We start from the raw sequence: 23634 nt of genomic DNA on the forward strand, positions 1-23634 counted from the left end.
TCAAACCCAACTTGGACCTTCACACATACCTCTCCCCTACCCACCTCACACCTGCAGCACTCAACAGCAGTGTTACACACACAGAACAGTGCAAATGATGTCCCGTGAGTTCACAGACAACCAATCACACTCCCTGGGGTGCATCCACAAACATCACACATACACTCAGGGATGCCTGAACCAATGTAGACACAAAAGCAATAGCCAAACACAAACATCACAAACAACATACACAGAAGTCCAACAAGCCCAAATATGGCCACCCAGACATTGGAAAGGCAATGGGACCCCAGACAGAACAGGAGTACACAACAGTGTCACTCAGGACCAATGCACAGACGCCATAACCCAACACAAACAAGAATTGCATCATCTCAAAACAATCATGAACACAAACTGGGATCAATGGGACAATAAGCTAACATAGACAGAGACACCACACCACCCATCAAGTCAACATGGTGTCATAGTGTACCACAAGCATTCACATGCACACTTTATGACCACTCAAGTGCACGCATTCAAATGTACCCATGTGATTAGGAAGACAGGCCATCCCAAGATGACCATACATCAACACTGCTGTTCGCACATCAAGAAAGAATACACCGATATGATGGACCCTGGCCAGCCCGCATGTAATCCTGTGGATAGATTCCCCTCTGTGCTGGTAGTGCATGGCATGTGTACAATTTAGCAAACCTGACCATAGAATGATTAGGATGACAGTAGATCATCACAAACAACCATCATTGCACCCTCAAGCCTCAGACTCCAGAAGAATTAAAGTGCCTGTCACCTCTGGCAAACTCTGAAAAAGTAAAGCAAGCAATTGGCAAAGTTAAAGTGGCATACAGAGCATGTGTCACACGAAACCATACCCATACAGAAAACGTTTTATTTAGCAAGGACACTAACAAAGCAGACAACAGGAGCAACTGTCTTTATTACATATAACCCAGATAGGCATCAAAAGTAGACAAGAGCAGGGCCAGTGGCCAGCCCATAGTTCAAAGGAGGGACATGTGTGCATGAGAACCTGCACAGGAAATGGGCATCCAAATTACAAACAGCAAGGCCAGTGGCCAGTCCATACTTCAAAGGAGGGACATGTGTGCATGAGAACCTGCACATGGAATGGGCATCCACATTACAAACAGCAAGTTCAGTGGCCAGTCCATACTTCAAAGGAGGGACATGTGTGGATGAGAACCTGCACAGGGCATGGGCATCCAAATTACAAACCGCAAGACCAATGGCCAATGGCCAGTCCATAGTTCAAAGGAGGGTCATGTGTTCATGAGAACCTGCAAAGGGAATGTGTGACACCGTACACTGCCATGGTCAGCAAGACAGCTAGGGGGATAACTATGGGCAGTCCAGGTACCACTGTGGGAGAGATAGGTTTGGGAGGGGGACTTTGCCTCAGACTTGGCCGTCAGTCAAACTGGGAGGTGGCTGATTGTCAGGCCCAGTTGGAGGACTGGACGTGGGAGAGAGAGGACCAGCTGAGGTAGAGGCTTCAGTGGCTTTGGGAGCCGGAGGGCTGCTTGGACCGGGTGGCGTGGTGGCTCGTGGAGGCGTAGACATGCTGCCGTGAGACACAGTGTGTGAGGGTGAATATGGAGGGCTGCATCTCCACTTCTTGGGGATTCGATAGCTCAGAACCGTCTTGGTTGGAGTGGGGAGTGAGGAGGGCACAACAGGCACACTCTCCACCAAACGTGCATCAGGTGCAGGTAGTTGCCCTCCCTCTGAGGATCTGCTGGATCTGGCGGTACGCTTGGTCTGGCCTTGCCTTTTCCCCTCCATCCCCTGTTGACCAGGTGAACCCCCCACAGTGCCCTCCTGTCCCAGCTTCACAGGGGTGTGGGTGGGAATTGTGGTTGTGAGTGAACCTGCCTTAGAGGGCTTTTTTGCATACTCTTAGCAGGCACCAGCTTCACAGCAGGCATGGCAACTGTTTGCCTGTCTATGGGAGCTGTTTTTGGGATGGGAGTGTCCTTGAATGGGGCTGATTTTGAGGCATGTGAGCCTGAGGCCTGCTTCTTGGCTTGATGCCCCTGAGTGTCACCTGAAGGGCTTTTGCCTTTGAGCTCCTATGTGACTTTTGTTTGTTTGGGGGATGGTGTCTGCTCTCTGGCCTGCTTGGGGTTCTGCTGTTGTGTGCTGCATGTGATGTACCTGGAGCCTGTGGGCTGTGGTGTGTGGTCACTCTCATCAGATATAGCCACTGGCAGGGGAGTTGCTGAAGGGACTGGAGCTGGACTTTGAGCCTGTGACAGCTGAATGGCTGCCGGCACTGTGGAGGACAAAGACTGGACAGTCCTGTGTAGCCCACCCACGTCAGAATGAATGCCCTCCATGAAGGCAACTACCTGTGCCAACTTCTTGTCATGGTCTTGGAAGGCATTCAGGAGAGGTGTCTGACCCACACACAGCTGGCGTAAAAGGTCCACAGCCTCAACACTGAGAGCATCAGGAGAGTCTGGGGCAGGGGCAACGATGCCTGGGGGAAGGACACTCTTCCCTTCTTACTTTTGCGAGCAAGTGCAGCACTATTGGAAGTAGCTGGGAGGGTGGGCACTGGATGATGTGTGGTGGAAGAGGAGGCAGATTTCCCACTCCCTGTGCCCGCCAACATCGAGGAGTCACCCCTGGCGTCAGATGACGTTGAGGTTGGTGTTCTGGGCATGATTCCTCAAAGGCACTCCTGCCCCCCTCCGAGGCGCTGGTCACATCAGTGTCAGTGAACTCATGTTTAGCAGTCGTGCCAGAAGCTTCACCACTGGTGTCCATCCCATGTCCTTCTGTGCCCTTGGTAGATGCTGCAAGAGACAGAGTCATAGGATCAGTTTAGTGCCATACACACAAACATCATATGCAAGTAAAGCACTAAACAAGATCATGAAACCCCCATGTTGCACACCACCCTGTGCAGTCTGCATGTGCAACCTTAATTCAAAACTCAAAAGATGCATAGTAACATGCACACTTGGCAATACTGACCCATGTGATGTCCACACAGCCAAATAGCTTGCACGTGCCTCCGTGTAACCTGACATACAGATCCCTGTGAGCATACCTAGGTCCCTGTAGGTGAAAAAGATGCATATCGCAACATGTTGTCACAGTCACATATGGAGTCACCATAAGGGGACAACACAGAAACAGACTCCAAAATGTCATTTTGTAATGGCCATGAGCTCCTGCCATCCACCATGTTGTGATTTGGTGCACAACTACAGTTGCACATTGGTGTCAGATTTGTAGTTCTCACAATTTCAAGGTCAGGCACTGCACACATCGACGAATGCAGTAGATGGCATAAGGCCACAACTCTGCATGCAATGTCAAGGGCCATTACATTAAAGACATGAGAAAGTACATGTAGTGAAAATGCATGACAGCTGCACCCAACACAGAGGCCACTTACAAGCCATTGTATCAAACTAGAAACATCACAGAGCTACGCACTGGCTCAGGGTTGGAACACAGGCAGTCACTCACACCCAAAGTCACCCTTCCCAGAATACTCACCCCTAACTTGCCTCTGATGGGCCCTCAAACGTCCACCCAGCTCTGGCTGTGTCACTGCCAAGATGCGGGCCATTAGTGGTGTCATGCTCCTGCATGCCAACCTGCCACTCCGAGGGAGCAGCCCCAGCGTAATCTCAGCGAACGTTTTTGCTCAGCCGGCAGATGTCATCCCACCTCTTGTGACAGTGTGTGCCGTCGGTTGGAGACACCCAGAGCCCGCACCTTGTGTGCATTGGCCCTCCATACAGCCTTACGCTGGTGGACTTTGAGCTGCAGGCATGGGAGACAAGAGGGGGAAATTTCAGTGACACTGGATTATGTACATAACATGGCAGTGTCTCAGTACAGGAGCATGCACACACTCAGCACAGCTATTCAGATATGTTTAGCAGAGACAATACAGCATGACACATAGCACATTAGCATTAGATAATCATACCTAAATGCATGGAGGTATGAGGATCGACACAGTACCTGGCCATCTCATACACATGCAGAATGCCAGCACAGAAAGCAATGTGAAGAAGGCCCACATCTGCGATGCAGTTTGTGAGGGAGCAAGACATACATTACATTGTAAATGATGTGTCGGGGCAGACTCACTGTGTCCAACACTGCACACCCCTCAATGTCCTTGCCCTGTGAATGGCTCACTGTGTCATGGAGGCCACATTTAGGGACATGATCTTACAATCTCACACCCTTCTCACAAGTTCTGTCTTGTGCAATCCACAGGCCTAAGATAGCTCATTGATGAATAGGGTAGCAGACAACCCATATGTCTCACTCTGTCCATTCAGTGATGGGTCCCTGTCTAATTGGGCAGTAACTGTGCAGGCCAGGGGAGCTCACATTGCGGTCTAACGTGGACCATCAGAATTGTCACATGCATGTACAATATGAGAGGGCAAACAGTGCCTACACATTCGAGTCAGTACACATTATGAAGCAAATGGAAGGGGGGTGTTTCAGAAGTACAACAATCTGCTGTGTCATAGGTGAATTTCTACCAAGAGTGTCACCCTCAGGCATTTCACTCTTGTGCATAATGCTTACATATCCATGGTGGCAATATAAAGTCAAACCCACTTCCATCAGTACCCTCTGGACGAAAAGTCTTTGTAATGTCACAAATGAGCCTGTGAAAACCTCATGGACTCAAACATCCATTTGCCCAGGCAGTTTTTGTCCTGACTCCCACTTTTCAAACTTGCAGTGTCACTGTATGGCCGCAAAAACACTGCATGTCCCTCCCATCTTGATATGCAGCCCGGGAAATGTGTAAAATAGGATACAAACCCCTTTTCCCTGAAGTCAGCATGATAGGCAGTGTATCACACAAACCCACACTCTCAGGCACATACTGCAGCAGACCAACTTCATGTGTGCACTCCCTGCACTCCCCTACTTTCCCTCTGAAACACTTACCATGACATCAGGAGCACCATATAGCTTCCCATACTGTGTGTGCACCTCGTCCACCAGGACCTCCAGCTCCTCTGTGGTGAAGGGACGGGCCCTGATGTTCTCAGTCCTCGCCATCCTTGGTTTTGGAGACAGGAACAGCAGCAGGTGGTGGTGAAGAGTGTCAGACAGCAGTGTCTGGAAGCAGTGGAAATGTGTGGCTCTCTCCCACACATATATAGCCCCCGGGGTAGTTTCATTGGTACTAAGCTGCTGCAATTGGTAATCCAGGTTAGCTTTTTTCAAATGCGAACAGTGACCGGCCTGTGGTAGCGGAGCATGCCTACCGCGATTTTCAAAATTGCATTTTGCTACCGCAATTGTGGTTTCTATTGGCTGTATGGGCATGGGCATTGGCGGTGACCTACGGCAGGGGCCAGGCGGTGTCTATCGTGATCGTGCATCTCACAATTGCATCCAATGACCTGCCCCGCGGTAGCAGAGCACGCCTACCGCGATTTTCAAAATTGCATTTGGCTACTGCGATTGCGGTTCCCATTGGCTGCATGGGCATGGGCATTGGCAGTGACACATTGCAGGGGCCAGGCGGTCACTACCGTGATCGTGCATCTTACAGTTGCATCCAATGACCGGCCCCATGGTAGCGGGGCACGCCTACCGCGATTTTCAAAATTGCATTTGGCTACCGCGATCACCATTCCCATTGGCTGTAAGAGCATGGGCATTGGCGGTGACACACCGCAGGGACCAGGCGGTCGCTATCACGATTTGGCCGCTTGACATTGGTGCCTATGGCCGTGTTTCTGGTGGCGGAGCACGCCAACCGCCATTTTACAATGTGTATATCACTATCGCTTTTGCGCTTCCCATTGGCTGCAAGGGCATGGGCATTGGCGGTGACACACCGCAGGGGCCAGGCGGTTGCTACTGTGATTTGGCCGCTTGACAATGGTGCCAATGGCCATGATTGTGGTGGTGATGCACGCTTATGACACCTATGGACACATTATGCTGTGGAAGTGGCAATGGCCAGTTCTCAACAAGGTACAGTAGACATATGAATCATGCCACCAGATCATGCAAACCAATGCTAGTGTAACATTTAGCCCACTGATGACTACACATGCCATGTCAGTGAACAGGATTACATGCATTGGCATGTACTCCCTCACATGTCACTTATAATATTATTGTGCATGTACAAAGATCTGTGGTGTGATGGACTCTCAAATATGTACACATTTCAATGTGTGAGATGGCTAAGCAACACACAGTAATTAATGTCTGACTACGTGATGTGCCAATTTCACTGTTTACATTGCCGAGCTCCTGTACATACTAGATCGATATGCACACACTGTGCTCATTGTGTTGTTAATGGTGCCCTGTCCGACTTACGCAAGAAGATGTGGCAGGTACAGCAGCTACATAGAAGCTAGCAGTGTTTCTGTCTCACGCATGTGCTCTGTCAATTACTCTCAGGGCTGGTGACACAAGTTGTTGAAATGTACCTTTTGGCATTCACATAGTCTGAATCTGTTTTGGGGGTACTCACTGTGTGAATACTGGACAAGTGTACAACTAGTTTAGATCAAGATGTCCCTACATGTAAGTTGTGCTGTAAGCTGAAGTTTGATGCCAGTCATTGTTGGTGCTGTGTCAGTCAAAACGTAAGATGTTGGACACATCTAATAGGGGGATTGAATTGACATGTGTTTTTTCTTTCATCTCACCTGGGAGGCGACCAAATGTGCATCATCCATTCACAGTGCTGGCGGACATTGAGGATGAGGACATCATACCTGATTTCCGTCTGGATTGACCTACCCTTCAAGACCTATGTGCTCTGTTGGAGCCCCATCTGAGGCCACCCAGAACCTATCCGGCTGCTTTGACAGCAACGTGTAAGGTGATGGCAGCCCTGCATTTTTTTGCTACTGGATCATTCCAGTGCACGGTGTCCAGCACAGGTGGGATGTCGCTACCAATATTTCAGCATGGTGCTACGTGATGTCCTGTTTGCTATGATGACCTACAAGGACAGATACATCTATTTCCCCAGGAGGCATGAATTGGCGGCTGTGAAGGGTGATTTTTATGACCTTGCCCACATCCCTAATGTTGATGGTGCCATTGACTGCACACATGTTGGCCTGATTCCACCACAGGCACGTGAGCACATCTACAGGAATAGGAAGCATTTCCATTTCATCAATGTGCAAGTGGTATGCCAGGCTGATATGATGATCTCACATGTCTGTGCCAAATATCCAGGAACAGCCCATGACTCCTACATCATGCGTAACGGCATCACACCGCAGCTGATGGCAAATCTGCATCCAGAGTGTACGTGGATTGTGGGTGAGTACGCAGAGACAAGTAGCGCGCTATATGTGTGACATGCTGTCCTCTGCCACAGTTATATTACAAGTTTGTTCTATGTGTCTCACACCTAGGTGACTCTGCATATCCCAACAGGCCTTGGTTGCTGAGCTCACTGAGAAATCCTCGGACCCAGGGTGTAGTCTGCTACAATGATGCCCATGGGAGGACAAATCATGTGGTGGAGCGCTCTTTTGGTCTACTTAAGTCACAGTTTTGCTGCCTGGACAAGACCGGAGGTGCACTGATGTACTCTGCCCAAAAGGTGTGTCAGTTTGTAGTTGCATGCGGCATGTTCCAAAACCTGACCTTGCACAAAGAGATTACCCTGCTCCTGGATGATGACGAGCAGCCGAGGCCCCCGCCTGCAAACCCACACATGTCCAGTGATGAGGATAGTGGAGAGGAGGAAGGTGTCTACCTGCGTCAACAGCTCATCAACCGCTACTTCCCTTGAAGGTGAGTGAAAACGTACAACAGTGCCATTGTCTGCTGATTTTGGTTTTGGGGAAAAGGCCTAGGGGAGCTTTGTGACTGCTGCTTGTTGTTGCCTCTGTGCTGGCTGCTAATGTTTCTGAGACAGGGTAGTTATGCACAGCTACAGGATGTCTATTGTGGTACTGTTACTCATTGTAATGTGTGCAGATTTGAGTGCCTTGATGACACGTGTTGTGTAACTGCTGTGATGCCATCACCTGACAGGTGAATGTTATTCTCTTGTGTTTGCCTAGGTCCCTTCAGCCTCTCAATGCCTCCAAACAATCAGTGCTCCTGGTACCTTGCAATTAGGGGTGGGCGGAATTTGCTAAATTAACTTTCGCAAATTATCACGAAAATGTTTAAAATTATCGCAAACAAGCGGAAATATCGCGAAGATGCAGAAGTTTTTTTCCGGCATGTTCGCGAGATTTTCTGCATGGTTGCGGGTCGCCAACTTACCCATGTGGTTGCTTGCGGGCGCGGCCATCTTGTTTTGAGTTGTCTCGCGGTGCATGATCGCGAGAAGAAAGACGTTATCGCGCGACGCATGACGTCACTGCGGGCGCGAACTGTCGCGAGACAGCGCAAATGGCTAAAAACAATACAACATCTCATGGAGAACGCGACCGGATCAAGAAAACTTGTCGGCGATCGCAGGGATTCAGGTAAGGCGATTGCGCGCGCGCGAGAATGTATTAATTTACAGCGCGAGCAAGAAACAAATTATCGCCAAGCTGCGGAAACCGGAAATTTTGACATTTTCACGCTCTCCGCGGAACGCGAAAATGTCAAATTATCGCAATTTCCGCGAACGGAACGAAATTTTCGCCCAGGCCTAATTGTAATCAGAGTTAACATTGTACATACTGTGATAAACATGGAGCTGACACGAATACATAGGTATGTAAGGAGCGTTTATTTACAATGGGTAAATGTGACAGGGAAGTGAATATTTACAAAAAGGTGAAAAGGGACTCAATGAGTTGTCAGTGATGGTAGATGAGACAATAGAGTAGTCACCATATTGATGTGGTGACACAGTCCAACGGATGCCTGCCATGAATGTGGCAGTGTGGATAAGGACAGTCAAAGTAAATGGCAAGGTGAAGAGGTGTGCCATCATGGCTGGCTCCTTGACTGGTGCTTGGCTGGTGCTTTGCCATGTGTTCCTCCCTTGGTTTTCCGTGGACGGCCCCTTGAGCATTTTGCAGGGGGGGCCTCTGCTGCAGGCTCAGCGGTGTCTGAGGAGCTACCCCTCTATGTGGCCGCAGGGGAGGTGGAGGGACTGTCATCCTGTGGGCCACTGGAGGTAGGTTGAGCTGTTGTTTTGGTCGCAGGCCTGTCTCTCAGGACATGCACAAGCTGGCCCAAGAGGTCAACGATTTGGCCCATACATGTGTCTATGGACCTCAGCAGCAGGCGGAGCTCACGTGATTCATCCAGAGCCTGGCCCGTGTGTCCCTGGGCTTGTTCATATGCCCCAAGGACTCTGGCGATGTTGGCCAGGGCTTTGGTCCTGGTGGGAGTAGTAGTGCTGGCCTCCCACCCACAAATACCCCTCCCTGTTTAGATGGCCTCCTACCTGTGAGTTTGAAGAGAGTAATGCAGTAGCTGCCACATGGTTGTGGGTGTGGAGAGTGTTCCCTCCTGCTCAGCTGTGGGACAGGGGGGCCTGGTGGGAGTTGGAGTGCTGGCCTCTCACCCACAAACACCCCTCCCTGTTAAGATGGCTACCTACCTGTTAGGTGAAGGTGAGCAATGGAATGTCTGCCACATGGTTCTGGGTAGTGGGAGTACTCCATCCTGGTGTGCTTTGTGACAAGTCTGCCTGGTGGGAGTTGTAGTGCAGGCTTCGTCAACACAAACCCCCCTCCCTGTTAAGATGGCTACCCACCTGTACATTTGGTTGGTGAGATTCAATGGCTGCCGCATGCTACTGGGAGAGGGGGAGTGCTCCATCTTGCTCAGCTGTGGGACAAGTGGGCCTGGTGGGAGTAGTAGTGCTGGCCTCCCACCCACAAACACCCCTCCCTGTTTAGATGGGCACCTACCTGTGACTTTGAAGAGAGCAATGCAATATCTGCCACATGGTTGTGGGTGTGGGGAGTGTTCCATCCTGCTCAGTTGTGGGACAAGGGGGCCTAGTGGGAGTTGGAGTACTGGCCTCCCACCCACAAATACCCCTCCCTGTTAAGATGGATACGTACCTGTTAGATGAAGTTGAGCAATGGAATGTCTGCCACATGGTTCTGGGTGGTGGGAGTGCTCCATCCTGGTGTGCTTTGTGACAAGGGTGCCTGGTGGGAGTTGTAGTGCAGGCTTCCTCACCACAAACACCCCTCCTTGTTAAGATGGCTACCTACCTGTAAGTGTGATGTGAGCAAACACCCCTCCCTGTTAAATGGCTACCTACCTGTTAGTTTGATGGGGCAATGCAAGGTCTGACACATGGTTGTGGGTGGTGTGAGTGTTCCATCCCGCTCAGGGGTGGGACAAGGGTGTCTGGTGGGAGTTGTAGTGCTGGCTTCCTCACCACAAACCCCCCTCCCTGTTAGGATGGCTACATACGTGTAAGTTTGAAGAGAGCAATGCAATGGCTGCCACATGCTTCTGGGTGGGGCGGAGTGCTCCATCTTGCTGTCTTGCTGAGCTGTGGGACAAGGGGGCCTGGTGGAAGTTATACTGCAGGCTTGCCACCCACAAACACCCCTCCCTGTGAAGATGGCTACCTACCTGTAAGTTTGATGAATGAGATTCAATGGCTGCCACATCGTTGTGTGTGAGTGGAGTGCTCCATCTTGCTTAGCTTTGGGAGAAGGGGCCTGGTGGGAGTTGTAGTGCTGGCTTCCTCACCGCAACCCCCCCGTGAAGATGGCTACCTACCTGTAAGTTTGATGAGTGAGATTCAATGGCTGCCACATGGTTGTGGGTGTGTGGAGTGCTCCATCTTGCTCAGCTTTGTGACAAGGGGTGCTGGTGGGAGTTGTAGTGCTGGCTGCCTATCTACAGACACCCCTCCCTGTTAAGATGGCTGGCTCCCTGTAGAGCAGAGGAAGGGAATGGTTACACATGCCTCTTGGGTGGGGGGAGTGTTCCATCCTGCTCAGCTGTGGGATGGGGGCCTGGTGGGAGTTGTAGTGCTGGCTGCCTGTACACATGCAACCCAGGGAATGTTGCTTTGTGGTGAATCAGAAGGAGTGAATGTTGGATCTGTGAGACATGTGTTGGGGAGTGTGTGGTGCACATGAATGCATTTGGGCTTAGGAGGTGTCGCTTTGTAGTTGTGTAAGACAGTACATAGCAGTGTGATGGTAGACATTTGTTTGTACTTACCAGCCTCCACTCCCCCGGCTATTCCTCTGAGACTCTCTGGGTGCAGTATGGCAAGCACCTTCTCCTCCCATGCAGTAAATGTTCTTGGTGGAATGGGGGGCCACCGCCAGTCATCTGAGCCAGCTGACGGTTCTTGCTGTTCCTCTCTCTCACCTCCCTCTTGAGGTCATGCCACCGCTTCATGATCTCCCTCTTGGTGCGCAGGGTGGTCCCTACTGAATTGACTTTGTTGACTGTCTTTTCCCACATTTGTGTTCTGTTGGCTAATGGTGTCTGTTGGACCAGGTTACCAAACAATTGTGGTTCTACTCTGGTTACCTAATCTACCATGACTGACAACTCATTGTCAGTGAATTTGGGCATTTTCTTCTGTGCCATGGTGTGTGAGGTGCAAATGTGTTAAAGGTGCAGGTGTGAGTGGTGGTGATATAAGTGGTGTGTGTGTGTTGTTGTGCTGGTGAGATGTGTGCCTCTACTATGGTTAGTTCCTTTAGGGGTGGAGTATTGGAAAGGATTCTTGTCAGGGAAGGGGCTGGTTTTATACTGAGCTATGTAGGTGTGTCCAAATGGAGTATTGCTGTCAGGTGTGTTGTGTGGGTTGTCCTGGGATTTGTTTTTTTTAGTTGCCATGGGGATGTGTCATTGGGGTGTGTTAGGTGTTTTTGGGGGCTGAGCTAGTTTGATGTGTATACTTGGTGGCCTTGTTGTGTGTTTTTTTTGTCGACTACCATAATTGTTCCGGAGTAGACGCGGTGGTGGGTATGCAACAGCCATACCCCCGGCGGACGGAAACAGCGGATCGTTCTGCTGTCACCTCAATGGTATTCTAATTGTACGGGCGTTCAATCCGCTGGCCTTGCGGCGGGTTTGGCTTTTCCCGCCGCGAATCCATCTGCCGCAGACGGATTTTCACCTGCTCTGCCTGCTACCGGCCGTCTTTTGTGGCATTGTTTTGTCACTGTCGTTTTTTTCTGGCGGTTGATCCTAATCGAACCGCCGGTTTTACCGCGGTACGTGCGGACGGTTCATTTCTCCTACCACGGCGGTTGGAATGTTTTTCCGACCGCCGTCCTAATCGACCCCTTAGTTTGTATGAAGTCAAAGACAGCAAAACATTACACCCAACTGAGCTTCAGTAAGGACTAAAAGGAAGAGTTGTGTATTTGAGTTGTGTATTTGCCTTTAGATTTTGAATAGAATTTGAAACAATAGGGGTAGATAACGATATTGAAGAACCACGTATTATTTTAGTAAATGGTGTTCCAACTAAGAGTATAAAAATATAGCAATAGTTAGTAGATGTTAAGGTCACAAAAGCAATAGTATACCTAGCAAAACATAATATTTACTATAGAGTTGTTGATGTTGCTGAAAATATAACTTGCATAGAGGATGATACATTAGCGTTAAGCAGACAAATTGAGGCAGTGGATCAGTATAGATCAGAACACATTTATGAACAATAGAGCATCCATCCCCTGCATTCTAAAGAAATCATTGGTGATACTATTGAGCTGTTTCAAATGAAGCAAGCAAAGGAGCTTTTTTGAGTAGATGGGAAAAACATTTAGAGGCTTGCTGCTTTCCCCAACTGTTTCCCACTGGAGCAGGATGCTGATATGCTGACCATGTTGTACAGATACTAGTAGTTGAATACCGCTCAACACAACTATATTCAGAGGATCCTAGTATTGTCAGTGTATTCCATACATATTCCATCTTCTGTTTGAAAGTGTCTTGCCTTGACTTTCATATACTGTGAATCATATACTAAAGAATTTGTTGATGAAGTTCAAGAAAAATATGAAAACGTAGAATACTATCTAATCAATTTGATGGTGTGCCAACGTGGCACCAACGAGTATTGGTATCGCTGACACAGACAACTCAAATGCATGCTGAAAAACCTGTGTGTGCCAACATGTTTTGTTACACTTTGTTATGATGAAAATGCATAGGATGACCTGCTTGAATTTTTAAGAGACATCAACACAAAGACAGCAGGAGATATTTTAACCACAGGTTCCAAGCCATGCTATCTTTCATCTGCAACAAAAGTAAGCCTCCTCTCTGTGAAGTTACTGATTTCTTTTGGCGCAAGAGTTGCTCCTCATATTCCCATGCTGTTATGGATAGAAGATGCTCCAAATTTTGGACCAGACAGTAATAACTGTGTGCAGTCTTTCATAGAACAGAATGTGACATGCTCCATCCCAAAAGATACCACTGACAAAGGCTTGAGAGAACAAGTTCTGTATTTTCAAACACGTAGATGTGGGAAGTACTGTCACTGAAAATAAAGAAGCAAAGGAAGACAACTTTTTGTCTGCAGTGAGACATACAGTAATACAGAAGTGTCCGAAAAGTACATACAACCTAAGAAGAACAGAGGCTTCCAAGTTCACTAATGATCATAATGATGTAATTCCTAAAATGTGGAATGCAAATATGGATATTCAGTTTGGTGCAGACAACGCCATTGCTGTTTATGTGACTTTGCACATTACAAAATCAGAGAAGTCTGAATTGAAAGAGATGTGGTAGGAGGTTTCTGCTGAAAAAATGGGTGTACAGCTTTAGCTTAAAAATCCATAGGGAGATGGTTTTTTATAAATGTTGTGAGAGGTTGAGTTCTGCTATTTTATTCTTGAAGTCTAAGGATATTGTTTGGTTAAGTCTACGCATAGCAATCATGCAAAATAGAGTGCTAAAGTCTTTCCCAGAAATTCAGTTTCTAGCTAAGTTTGACTTTGAAAGTACTGACATTGAAAAATCTAACATGTCGGATACGTTCTACCCAAGAAGAAGTGTACATCTAGAAAACTGGTGAGTACATCAAGTTCTTGAACACTACATGTGCAAAAGCAATGTAACAGAATCATAGAAGAAGGCAAAATTGTACTACTTGAATGTGATGGTTGTTTAGTTAGATATGCAAAAGGAAGTTTGATAAACTGCAGAAAACCTAGTTGCCAATCTTGAGAGAAAAGATAATTTTTCTATTTGGAACTTCTTCAACTCTTCAAGCATTGGTGTGCTGAATCAGTGTTACCTGGAGGCCATTACTGCTATGAACATTCATTTGATGCTGTGAAAGACAGTATTGAGTGTTTATCCTTCTAAATATGTACATGTTAACTAATGAGAATCAGTAAGATGAAAGAATTGCTGCAGAGGTAGCTAAGGACAGCTCTTAAAGTAGTTAAAGTTCTGCACCACTCTGTCAAGATCCTCTTGGACCACCTATTATTGAAAATGAAGCTGCAATAGCTTTGCATGAGGTGGAAAGTGCAATGGAGCAAGCTAAGGAAGAAACTACACATCTGGAACAGTTAGTTGCAATGAACAGAAGAGCATTTATTTGGAAGTAAAAGAAAGAATAGAACTTGGATTTCTCCATGAGAAGAAAGAATGCAATGGTTCATCCTTTAAACCAATTCTATAATATATCAGTGTTCAAGCTGGCATGGCGAAAGCTACTAATTAGGGTTCTCACCACTTACCTACAGAGGACAACACAATCATATTGTACATGTATAGTAGCAGCACCAACTGGATTAGCTGCACACAATATTTAATAACTATAAATATTAAAGGAATTACTCTATATGAAATATTAATGCTACCTGTAGAACATGATCATACACTGGAATACCATGAGTTATCAGGTGAAGCATGTCATGAGGTAGTAAGAGTTTTGAAGAAAATGAAGCTTTTAATCATCAATGAGGTAAGCATGGTTTAAAGTGTAATACTTGCCTTTGTTTACTTAAGAATGCAACAGATTTCAAGAACAAAGTATGATGTTCTCTTCTGAGGAAAGCATTTAATTATGTTTGGTGACTTAGTGCATCTAACCCTGTGAAAGGAAAGCCTTTTTTAAGACACTTCTGCATGAACAAACTCGTAATTCATTAGGGGGTATTGGAAATTTAAACAGTTGATTGAATTTCCAATACAAGGAACTACTGAAGAATATGTGTCAAGTATCTGATGAAATATATGGTAATATTCTGAAGGATATTAGAGTTGAACTTCTGGCAAAGGAAGGTAGGAGTACCTAAGAAACTTGACTTATCAAAAAATTAGTTACGTTTAGGAAAAGAGCAGCATAGCTAATGTTCAATTTGATTAAAAAAGGAAAATCAATAATTTGTTTAATGCCTACACTACAAGAGTGGGCTAATTTTATTGAAGAGTAGCTGAAACTGGAGAAGAAAGAAATGTTGGAAGTTACATCTATTGACAAAATAGAACACCATGGAGTATTAATAGTGCTAAATGAAAAACTTCAAGAAAAACTGGATTCATTAAAGGAATCTATATCTAGGACTGCTGCATTAGAGAAGTGTTTACTCCGGCGTATAAATTGTAGAGTAATTTGGTGGTGCAATTAGAATGTTGAGGATGGATTAGTAAATGGTGCGATGGGTAAAGGTATTGATTTAATACATTTTTGAAAATAAGAATGAGGTTAAATACTTGCCTATAAAATTTGATCAGATTAACGTCATCAAACAGTTTGGTTGATGTGTTTTTTTGCTAGTGAAAGTCTTATATGTGCGGCACCACCAGTTCCTACTTTCACTAGCTCATGTAACAATCAATAAATCACAAGATTTAAGTGTAGATTCAGCTTTTATTATTATTAGAAATACTGTATTTAAAGACGGTGTCATATGTATCATTGTTGTGAGTTAGAACATAGTCCTGTTTGTTTTTAGTAAGGGTGGGCGTAATTGGCAAAGTACTACTACGTGGAATTCCATGAAATTGAACAAAAACTCTGTGACTTCCGCAACTTCGCTCCATTCCATCAGACTCCCAATTAATAAAACAGAAACCTCGTACACTTTTGGTAACATAAAAAGTATCTCTGTCTTTACATTGTTTCAAAAACCTTTATTAGTTTGATAAAGGCACACATACAAAGTTACATTTCACAAGTCAAAATGTACAGCAATAGTTGAAAGGACAAGGTAATACTTGAAATAGATAACGTTTTTATCAATCATGGTGTTTCACCCACCCCCCTAAAGTGAACTAATACATTTTATTGATGGTCTATACAAATGCCAATCCTTGTCCTGGTGGCAAGGCAAAAAGCAAAGTCCATCAGTTTATTTAGAGACATGTTTAAGTGACCCAACCTTTCCAGTTTTTAATGTGCCACAAAGCGTTAGTTTCTTTCATTCCCAGAGTAGCACGATCTACATGTACATAAGTCATGACTTTATCAAGAAAAAGATTTCTATATACATTAGTATCCATATCTTAAATGCATATAGTCATTTCACAAAGAGCATATCATGCTGAACGATTCAGTGCTGGTCCCATCCTATTAGGACCACCCCATGCACAGTTATGGGCAAAAATGCAATCCCAACCAAAGGCCCTGCAAAGCATTATGGGACGAGATTAGAAGTGGGCAGTGAATATTATAGTATCCAATATCAAATAATTCTACGAAGAGCTGCAGTTCCACTAGTCGTTACTAGGTGTCCCTCGCGAGTCAAATCCCTGTTTTTTCAGTGAATAAATATATATGTACATTTATTCACTAAAACAAATGTGTTGTATGGGGATGTTATAGCTAGGAAATTGAATAATAAATCCTTAGGAAATCACTGAAATTCACATATCAAATCTCTCATGACATGGTCCGTGATATCACTGATGACATCACTGATAACATATCAAATAACATCACTGATGACTTCACTGATGACATCATCCAGTGATTGTGACTGTTTTCTCAAAGTTTCTGGGGCATATTATCAAGACAGGTGATAAAATTATCGCCACTTTAGCGGCAGAAAACTGCCACTAAAACGGCGATAATGGGCTTGATAATATGCTCTATGGAATTCCAATTGAAGCTCAGGTTAGATGTCCTTCACATCTAACATGGGCTTCAATGGGAATACCATAGAGCACATTATAAAGCTCATTATCGCCGTTTTAGCTGCAGTTTTCTGCCGCTAAAGTGGCGATAATTGTATCGCCTGTCTTGATAATATGCCCCTCTGAGTGTTAAAGATATGTAGTAAGATACTGCAAATGTTAAATTCATAACTTTTGGTACTACTAATGAGTGATACTATCTGTAATACATATTATGTGAGTGGCTGAGCGACTGTGTGTATCAATGTGTGGATAGGTGTCTGAGTGGCTTTATGGGTGAGTGAGTGGTTGTATGGGTGAATCAGTGGGTGTATTGGTGTGCAAGCAGGTGTGTGAGTGGCTGTTTGGGTGAGTGAGTGGGTATGTCTGAGGCTGTAAAGGTTGAGTGATGGGGTCGGAGTGATGGGGTATGTGAGTGGCTGTATGTGTGAGTGAGTTGGTACATAAGTGATTTATGGGTGAGTGATTGTGTGAGTGACTGTATGGGTAATTGAGTAATGTGACAGTGGCTGTATGGGTGAGTGTTTGTGTTAGTGACTGCATAGGTAAGTGAGTAAGTGTTAGTATATGTATGAGTAAGTAAGGGTGTATGAGTAACTGTGCAGGTAAGGGAGTGGTTGTGTGAATGGCTGTATGGTTGAGTGAGTAGATGTGTGAGTAGCTATATGGGTGACTGACTCAGTGTGTGAGTGGCTGTATGGGTAAGTGAGTGGGGGCATGAGTAGCTGTATGGGTGAGATAGTGGTTGTGTGAGTGGCAGTAGGAATGAATAGATATATGAGAGGCTCTATGGATCAGTAAGTGGGTGTGTGAGTGCTTAAATGGGTCTGTGATTGGATATATGAGTAGCTATTTGGGAGTGGGAGTGGGTGTATGAGATGTTCTATGGGTGCATGAGTGGGTGTGTGAGTGGTTCTGTGGATGATGTAAACAGTGATGTCATTTGTTTCAATTTCGGCAATGTGATTGTCTGAGAATCGACATCCACAAATTTGTGATAACATGAAACCTCGTCAAGAGAAGAGGACGAGACTGCAAAGAGGTATATCCCTACCAAAAAGGGATACTTCTCCTTTTCTCAAAGTGTTTCTTTGTTTGGTGAAAATTTCCTTGTATGATGCCCTCGTATTCCTCTGCATCTATAACGAGTCACTAAAATCGACTGGAAACCTGCTCAGGGGCCTTTTTTTAAGCTGCCTATCAACATAGGAAAAGGAGGAAGACCTATTGCATACTACTGGCCCTCCTCCCTGGGCTACTTTTGGGAACCCCATCTCCCGGAGCCTGTCTGAAATTGGATGGAGGAGGGAGCTTTGCGGCCCCCCTACATGTGACAATTTTGGCCCAGATGACTCCATCCCCTGGGGCCAGGCCATGTCTCCTTGGGTGCCCTGGTCCCACTCTGGGGACCCTGCCTACTATTTGAGCCAATATTGCTCTTTCACACAGCTCACTGCTAGAAATACAGCTCCTTGCGTGCAAGAGCAATACTTTCATCTCTTTCCCTGCCTGCATGTCTGCGGGCAGGGAAAGAGATAGAATTCCACTTCCAGCCAGCAGGGACACTTTGACAGCTCTCGCTTTTTAGAAGTAGAGTGTTTGCTTTTGTTTGGCAGGGGTTGTCAGCTCCCACCAAGCAAAATCAAACAGCCATCTCCCAAGGGTGGGCACCTCAGCAGATAGCAGGAACCTGCCCATGGAAGTGCCAGTCCCCAGGGCCATATATGGCTCCAGGAGAGGAGGCCATACAGCCCCCCTTCTTTGTTTTGCACAGGCCAGCCCCGCAGAGGTGGTGGTCCCCGGGGATGCATATGACCCGAGAGGGGGGCACACAGCTCCCTTCCCTCTTTTAAAAAAACTAATTGCTCCGGGCTTTAATGTTTAGTGTAGCCCCGGAGTGGTGGGGGTCCCCTAGCCCCGGGTAGGTCCGCTTGGCTCCCCCTATCTCTTTTTTGATTTACAGCACCGGGTAGGTGGCGGTCCCCCGTGCATAACTAAGCTCTTCAAGGGGGTCCTGTGCACCCTTCCCCATTTTTTTTATAAATATCTGCATGCCGTTGGGAACTGCCCAACCAGAGGCGACATTAAAAACAAGCGCGGGGAACCATGCTTGTGTTTCTATTTCATTCATGGCGCTATTCACAAATATTTGCGAATTTCACTGTGAACTTTTAAAATATGCTTTTTTTCCCCTGCCAGGGTCCTTGTTGGACCTCAGGACCAAGGCTGGAGGTTAGGATATTTGTGCCCTGCCTCCTTTTCTTTTCTTTTTTTTTTGCATCTTTTTTGGGACTCAGATGAAGCAGAGTCCCAAGATCGGTGCTATGCCTGGTTGAAGTGTTGGCAGCCACTCAGAACTTTGCAGATCTCTGTATGAGCTTGTCATTATTTGCAAAGGCTTCACTACTCAAGATATACAAATTTGGATTTCCTTTAATTTTTTCAAAAACTACTGAATGCATTCACACCAAGTAACTGGAAAAGTGATCTGCAAACCAAAATCTACCTTTCTGCCAAATTCAGTGTAATTCCTGTAAGAGGATCGGGCTTTAGGCATGTCTAAAGTCTCTATGGGAATTACCATGGGAAATACACTTCTCGGCCAATCTTGATGTGTCAACCTAAACATTTTTTGTGTACTGTCACTATTTTATGATAATTTAAGTATTCAATTTTGGTTACATGGTTTGTTTTTCTTATTGTTTTAATAGCAATAATGCTGCTGTAGATATTTTACTTATCCATATTTTTGTTATGTTAAGTTTGTTTTGTTGTGGTGGTGATATTTATTATTTCTTTATATTTTACATATTAGAATACAATATTTTTTGCTGTCAATATTATTGTCGACTTTTTTTTAACTATAGGCTCTTTAGATTAAAGTAACAATATTTTGGGCAATATTTGTGTATTTCGATATTGTTTTCCTCGAAAGTCAGTCATACACTATTAAATACATTATATTAGCATGTCTATATTGAAAACCAAGCAATAATTTCCATGCCTTTAATATGCTTCAATACAGTCGGGGTGCTCGGCTACATGTGATCAACTTTGGGTAGTCGAGGTTATGCTTGCAGGTTTAGTTCCCACTAAGCTTGAGAGCTGTTGAGTTTTGTCAAAAAGAATCTTTTGTACTCCCACATGTTTATTGCCTGGAAGAGGGAACAAGCGTTATCTCATATTGTGTTCTTTACATTATAACAAAACACACAAGATGATGGACGGAATGTTGCACATTGGCAAAACATTCACCCCCAGTCACAGATCTGGGTTTAATCCATCGTTATTTTGCTCACCATGCCACCCCAGTTCAGACATGGCCATATGCAAATCAGTCTTAACCCTGTGCCTCATGGGAACAGTCCAGCCCGAACTGCCAAGCCATGTCTTCCCTGGAACGGAATCAAGCATCCTAGGACCGGTTTCGGGGTTTCACCCCTCTTCAGCCAGGATAGCTTGACTCCAGTGGCTTAGTGAGCACGGGACCCACGTCTGGGCATACCCTTCCCACATAGGGCGAACAGCAAAACACACAAGATGATGGACGGAATGTTGCACATTGGCAAAACATTCACCCCCAGTCACGGATCTGGGTTTAATCCATCGTTATTTTGCTCACCATGCCACCCCAGTTCAGACATGGCCATATGCAAATCAGTCTTGACCCTGTGCCTCATGGGAACAGTCCAGCCCGAACTGCCAAGCCATGTCTTCTCTGGACCGGAACCAAGCATCCTAGGACCAGTTTCGGGGTTTCACCCCTCTTCAGCCAGGATAGCTTCACTCCAGTGGCTTAGTGAGCACGGGACCCATGTCTGGTCATACCCTTCCCACATAGGGCGAACAGCAAAACACACAAGATGATGGATGGAATGTTGCACATTGGCAAAACATTCACCCCCAGTCACAGATCTGGGTTTAATCCATCGTTATTTTGCTCACCACGCCACCCCAGTTCAGACATGGCCATATGCAAATCAGTCTTGACCCTGTGCCTCATGGGAACAGTCCAGCCCGAACTGCCAAGCCAGATCTTCCCTGGACCGGAATCAAGCATCCTAGGACCGGTTTCAGGGCTTCACCCCTCTACAGCCAGGATAGCTTGACTCCAGTGGCTTAGTGAGCACAGAACACACGTCTTGGCATACCCTTCCCACATAGGGTGAACAGCAAAACACACAAGATGATGGACGGAATGTTACATTATACCATCTTTATCTAGTATTGTGATCGGGGTTGGGTAATGTCATCAGTTCAAACTCACCTTTTTGCAAGAACAAATGTGATCACCTATATTTCCTTAGCCTTCAATAACCTAAAAGTGTTAGTTTGGATGTTGGCTGAATGCTTAGGCCTGTCACATTGGAAAAATATTGAGCACTACTCCACAGTAAATAGGCTCAGTGAAATAACCCTTCGCCTGGGGTTTGATAGATGTACCATAAAGAGTACTCTTTAAATCCATATTTTATCCCTTCTCAAAAGTGTAGTATATTATATGAATTAGCTTAAATAATGTTTGATTGAGTGTGTTATTCGAGAATAGCATTCTGGTTTGCACACAACAGTATTTCCATTTATCGTCTGATATCTGTGATTGCAAATCTACAATTCGTGTATCCCTTGCTGAAGGATAAATAATGCATGCTTCCTCCTGCATGGGGTTGTATAGTGAAGATACTGAGATATTAAGATTAGGAGATCGCATCAAGAGAGACAGTGACTTGAGTTGAAGGGGTTGCTTCAGGACTTGGGGTATGCCAATTTACCTGATGGTCTAAGTCTATAATATAAGAACATGTCTAGTAGGAAAAGTCCGGCTTTTTCGGTGATAGCTTGTAGGAATTAAAAACGGAAAGTTGGTTAATATATTCCCCAAGCTGTCAGTTGAAGAGCTATTAGCTTCCTCTTTTCTTGGAAGATCAGAGGATGATAGTCTAACCTGCCTTGCTCTGCATCAAAGTCACAAGCCCAGGTCACTGTGTTTATTTCAGATAATGGCTGGATAGTTGACAGGCACACTGATCCTAGGGATGTGGGGGCTGTCCTGCCCTTCTCGAGTCTAAGAAGAGATATCTATGGAGGGGAAATAATGAGTGTAATGGATCTGAGTGCATACGTAAAAGAGTTCAAAGTTTGGGGCACAGAAGCTGCCCAGGTCTTGTGAAAATATTAGATTTTCCTACTTTAGCCTAAATTGCATGCTTGCCCATGTTAATTTCAACATTAGGAATCTGAGGTGGAAGTAGAAATATGATCAATTGAAAAGGACCACCATTTTCAGTGTTGGAAAGTTGCCTTCTCTCAAAAGGGGAAGACTGGCTCAGCGATTTACCTTCTCAGGTAAAACTATAATAGATTGATTGGGAGTAGTCTGTTGGCCAAGATTTTGGCAAGAATCTGTTTAGGATAAAGGATGGTAAAAGTCACAATGGTCAGCTGGCTTGCCCTTTTTAATAGAGTAACTTTTAGTGCCTCATGGAGGGAGTGCCCCATTGTGCATGTCTCTTCAACTATTGCCATCCGATGTAGTACCAGAATGTGTATGCATGCTCTGTACAGTGGATTTAATCTCTTAAATCTTGATGGGCAGCCTTAGAAACCTATGGTGTGAGTTATCTAGCCTAGCCATTGCAAAGTTGTCAAAAAATAAATTATTCCATTCTAATCTTGTAGCTTTTGTCCTGAGGTATGAAGATCAGTACATAATTAAATATTCAATTAATTCTGATTTGATAAGTTCTGTCTCATGAACCTGTTCCCTCTACTGGTGTTATTTGTATAACTACATTTGTGGCAGATTGGTAATGGATCTGGTTTACCAGTTTCCTACCAGGCCTCTTCTCTTTTGCATACATTTTTGCAACACCATGTCTGTGCAGATATTTTACTTCCCTGTCAGCAATTTCTGCATATTCTGTTAGTTTGGCTTTCAGCCAGAATATTCTGGTCGCAAGGGTTGGTGTAAGCGACCTATATTAGTAAACTCTGAATTTTTTTAGAATACCATGCTTTTTGGATCGACAGATGCCTATCAATGGCATATTTGACAATCTACAGACCCCATGTTGAGTGCAAAGTAAAGGGGACAGCTGTTTACTGCCACAGGGACTACAAGTTCCATGAGCCTTGCTGCTGTTAGAGGCAGCAGAGGAGGTCGGCCCCTCAGCTGCATCTTATAAAGCACATGATGACCCTTGTTGTGTAGTATGCACGTGGGCCATGCCCGGGCCGGGACAAGTGTGGGCCGCCTGCGACTGTGCCCACCTGAATGAGACTGAATGGGGTTACAACTCTTCCGTCTGTATTTTGAGCTGCTCACTACGGTAAGAGCAAGACACCAGTTATGAATGATGACTCAAAGGGTTGGGCTTAAAGTCTTCTGTCACCTCATTCCTCACCTCAGCTGTTGGAACAGTTAGTGATGAAACTGTCACAGTGTGAGAGAAAATGGCGCTTAACGCCCAGGAGAGGGAGTAGCTAGTGGAATCGGAAACAGTACAATACACCAAAGCTTCACTACTCCTATTAATCTCAATACTGCTGATAATAAGAACTTGACAAATT

The sequence above is a fragment of the Triturus cristatus genome, chromosome 7 (genome assembly GCF_964204655.1).
Source record: "Triturus cristatus chromosome 7, aTriCri1.1, whole genome shotgun sequence".
Taxonomy (NCBI): Eukaryota; Metazoa; Chordata; class Amphibia; order Caudata; family Salamandridae; genus Triturus; species Triturus cristatus.